Source organism: Oratosquilla oratoria, chromosome 14, assembly GCF_046742065.1.
Source record: "Oratosquilla oratoria isolate Oo_2021 chromosome 14, ASM4674206v1, whole genome shotgun sequence".
Taxonomy (NCBI): domain Eukaryota; kingdom Metazoa; phylum Arthropoda; class Malacostraca; order Stomatopoda; family Squillidae; genus Oratosquilla; species Oratosquilla oratoria.
Window position 1 is genome coordinate 68,196,513 of NC_134790.1, and position 5,000 is coordinate 68,201,512.

General features: G+C 33.9%; 1 protein-coding gene across 1 annotated transcript in view; it reads right to left on the reverse strand.

Annotated features, from left to right (window-relative positions):
- The window catches only part of LOC143032565 (methyl farnesoate epoxidase-like), a 92,700-nt gene that overhangs the window by 57,888 nt on the left and 29,812 nt on the right, over window positions 1-5,000 (reverse strand). The gene's annotated exons all lie outside the window — the stretch shown is intronic.

Consider the following 5,000-nt stretch of genomic DNA (forward strand, 5'->3'; position numbering starts at 1 on the left):
ATTCCCATCCATCATCCTTGTTTCACCTTTCATCTTAGTTGCTCTTGGATGACGGGTCATCCCTGTCTCCTACTCAATGCTCGTGTCAAAGGCAATGTTGCAAGACACAGTAAACCCACAACAGGGCCAGTTCACTTACTCGTCTCCTCATGCGGAAAATAGAGAAAGAGAGATATCAAATCGGGTTGCGTCAAAATATCATTCCTTCACCTTTCTTCACTCACCCCTATCCCGTGCTTTTTTCTTCTCCGCTCAAAAGACATTCCCCTCTTACTTAAAGCCCTTTTCACCCTATTCATCAGTATCATCATTGGTCGTGCCCTCAAGCTCACTCCATCCACCCCTATCTTCCACAGCTTTTTTGTAATCTTTCTTCAATCATTTTTACAAGTGCCAAAACCATCCCAATAATCTTACATCAGCTCAATCTGCCATCGCACTTTCCACCCATTCTCTCCTCTTCACCTAGTAACTTCACATTCCATCCCACCTTTTAACCATTACAATATTTTTCAGATATTTCATCTCAAACACATTCAAACTTCTCATTTTTCCCTCTTTTAGATTCCAAGTTTCCGCCTCATACGTTCCTTTGAAAGGAAATTTATGGCTTCACTGTAGGTGGTCATGTTTGCAAACAAAACCACATATAGTGAAGTCATAAACCTCTTTTCAAAAGAACATAAATCCATATGGAAAATACATTTAAGAAAATGATAAATGCACAATTAGCCATTAATTTCAATGATATATATATATATATATATATATATATATATATGTATATGTATATATGTATATATATATATATATATATATACATATATATATATGTATATGTATAAATATATGTATATATATATATATATATGTATATATATGTACATATATATATATATATATACATATACATATATATATATATATATATCTATATATATATATATGCGAATATATCACAAAAACACGTGATTAATACAATCACTTGGAAAATGAAATGAAAGGTGTCGAACATTTTCGTCTATTTAAGACATTTTCAAAGGTACAGAGTAAGGTAGCTGTGACATTATATATACAAAAAAAAAAGCACATTTGGGGGGTAATTAGGACATGTCCAGTAGTGACCTCACTCTCTCAGCACTGTAGGACGTTTGACTCTGCTACTGTCAACAATTCTATATGTTACAAAGTTATCTAATTTATACATTCCCATACTCATATTCCAGTTGTTCTTAAATGAAGCTTTTATATAACATGATTCTATGATATTCCTCTCCTTAATGTTCTTACTTAAGACAATTTTCTCTGTGTTATCCCAATCAATGCAATGATTAAAATCCCTTGAATACAAAAACAGCCCACTTGAAACTTGCCCTGTTCTGATGTTATATTTATGTTGTTTTATTCTCAGTTTTAAATCCTTGCTTGTTTGTCCAATATAATTAAAGTTACAATTTTTGCAAGGGATACTATAAACACAGCCTTCATTACAATCAGGTGAATTTTTAATCAACCTGTTTTTAACAGTGTTGTTATTTTTAAAGACAACTTGGACACCAAATTTATTAAAAGTGCGAGTTAAACTAACAAAATTTTGATGAAATGGGAGGGTTAAAATATTCTTAAAACTAAATTGATGATTATCAGTAAGACTATAAAAAGATTTCTTTGCTGTGTTTTGAACTACGTCAATTAAGTGTTTTGGATATTCTAATTTATTACCAATGTCATAAATGGTTTCAATTTCTTGGTCTAAAGATTCTGAGCGACAAACTCTAAAGGCCCTTAGAAACATTGAAGTAAATACTGATACTTTAGTCTTAAGATGGTGGTTATAAGAAGGGACATTGGTTGGTTTGCTGTAAACATCTAATTCAAACTTATTACCAAATCTATATATCATAAAATCCAAAACGGGCAGACTATTGTTCTGTTCAGTTTCTTTTGTAAATTTAATTGATGGTACCAAACTGTTTAACTTTAATGAGAAATTGTCTAAAGATTGGTCAATAGGCCACATACACAATAGTTCGTCAACATATCTATGCCAAATGACTTTGTTAGGAATAATTTTAGGCAAAATATCTCTTTCAAAAAATTCCATATACAAGTTGCTTAAAACAGGAGATAAAGGATTCCCCATTCCCTTTCCAAACTTTTGCATATAAAATTTACCATTGAATTTAAATTTTTAATCTAATACACATAACTTAATGAGACCAATTATTGTGTGAACCGGCAGAGGCATATAATTTTTCTTCAATTCATCTTTTAAATATATTAACAAATCTAAAACGGGAACTCAGGTGAATAAACTAGTAATATCAAAACTAACAAGATTAAAATCAAAGGAGGGATTTTGACCAGATAGCTTTTCGATGAGATCAACATTGTTTTTTTTTCTTTTTTTTTCTTTTTTATATGAGAATGGGAAATAGTACCTACAAGAGGGCTTAACAGCGACACCAACCACTTGGACAACTTGTAAGTACAAGAACCAATAGAGCAAATGATAGGTCTAGCTAGATTATTGATTTTGTGAGTTTTAATTAAACCGTACATATAAGGTAATGGCAGTGACAACGATACAAGTTGTTTGATAAGTTCATTGTTTCCAACTAGCAATTTCTTATGTTTTTTATTGAACTCACTGTTAACCGTCTCTAATGGGATCTTGTTTACCTTCACATCACTTAATAATGTGTCCTTTTTTTCAATATAATCGATTTTGTTAACAATTACAATACAATTGTTTTTGTCTGGTTTGTTATATGCAAGACCTTCTCTTTCTTTAAGCCATTTAATGCTGTGACAAACCTTTTTGGACAACTTGGATAATTTGTTACATTCAATGCATTATAAACAAAACCTTTACATATATTAATGTCTTGGACTGGGACATCACTGTATTTTTCTAAATTGCAAAAACCCTTGGCAATATCAGCATACTTGCTCCAATCACTATGAATTATTAGTCGGTTCAATTTCTTTTTCAGTTTAAGTTCTAATTTCTTACATTCTTTTCTTAATGTGCCAAATACATAGTCTAACAGTCTACCTTTCCACTCCTCAGGAATTTGTTTGTGAAATGCACTTTTCTTTTCACTAGTAATTTTAAAAGAATCACTCACTTCGATCTTCATAATGTCAATGTGTTTCTTTAGTATAATTCTTTCAAATTCTTCAAATGGTCATTGCTGCTGTTTCACTAATCTCTTGGTAAGTAACAATCTTGGCATTACTTGTTCATCCAAACAGTTCTTCAAAAATTTGAAGCGAAGTTTCAGTTTATGTGCCTTTATAAGTGAAGAGCGCAATAAAGTCACAATGTGCTTCTTTTGTATATATAATGTCACTTGTACCTTACTCTGTACCTTTGAAAATGCCTTAAATAGACGAAAACGTTCGGTCACCTTTCATTTTATTTTCCAAGTGGTTCTATTACATATCTTGTGAATCACGTGTTTTTGTGATTTATTCGCATAATGGATACCACACGTCATTTCCCAGAATTTTCTTTATACTCTCCTGGTCTATCAAACACATTGTGACTTCATTGTGCTCTTCACTTATAAAGGCACATAAACTGAAACTTCGCGGGTTAGGTATTGTCTGTTCTCCCATTGGCTGAGAGGTACGTGACGTAATCAGTTTGCGCCCCAGCACCGTAATGGGCGGACCTCCTAACGCTGGGTAACGCTTCCAGGTCACGGGCTTGTATATTAAGATTTGGGGAAAGATCTTTTACGTAAAGGGCCTCCAGTAAAGGTAATCTTCTAGAGTCTTGGTGTGTGGCTAAAATTTCTGTGTTGTTGACCAGGGTTTCCCTTTCTAAGATGGTGTAGTGAGTGTTTTTGAGTGATTCGTAGGTGCACCTGATGTCAGATGGTATGACAGTCTACGCGACAGCTTCATGGTGGTCATACCAATATAGGAAGAAGGTTGGGTTGCGCAGTCCTCATGGTTACACTTATACCTATATATGGCATAAGATTTCTGAAGTTTATCGTTGATGGGCTTGTTGTTGTCCGTGATGAATAGGCTTGATGTTTTCTTATTTTGGTAATATATGGTAAAAATAATTTTAGTGGAAGTCGACTTGATGTTCCTTCTGATGATTTGCTTCATAATTCTTTCATCTTCCTTGTATACCGTGGAGAAGAATGATTTATAAAATATATCAATGATCTTTTCTGGTGTTTTCCAAGAGGTTCTTTTTTAGGTACCACATGTCCATTATTTTCTTAGTTATTCTTTCAATGACTTCGTTGGCAAATCTGTTGTTGATGAGGACTTGCATGGCCCTTTCTAACTCTGAGTGCACGGCCCTCCAGTTGTTGCAGTGTGTGAGGGCTCTTCTAATAAAGGCACTTATTGTAGAATCCTTGTACATCTGAGGGCACTCACTTGATCCATTTAGGCAATGTCCTTGATTGGTGGATTTAACATAAACAGAGGTGTTGAAAGTTTCTCCTCCCTGTTTCACCAAAACACCAAGAATGGGAGGAAACCTTCATCACTATGTCCGATGCCTGTGGCTGCATATAGACGATCTATCTTCCTTCTTAAAAACAGGAACAACGTTTGCTTGCCTCCAAGCAGTAGGCACAAAACCAGTGTCTACTGATTTATTAAATATTTCAGTTAACTGGTCGCAGATTTCAAATTTACACTCCTCTAGCATTCTCGGAAAGATTTCGTCTGGACCCGAGGATTTTGTAGCTTTAAGTCTTTCAATCTGCTTGACAACTTCTACTTTACTAATGCTGATATTAGATAAACTACTTTCTTCATCCCATCTGAAAATCGGATCGCAGTCAGGTACTTTATCTAACCTCTCATTAATAAACACCGATAGAAAATAATTGTTAAACTCCTCACTCATTTTTTCCTCCGATTCTATCATGACATTTTCATCGTTTTTAATTGGTCATATTTCTTCTTTATTTTTTGTTCTATAGGGATGAAAGAAACTCTGGGTTGGATCTTGCTTGACTAGC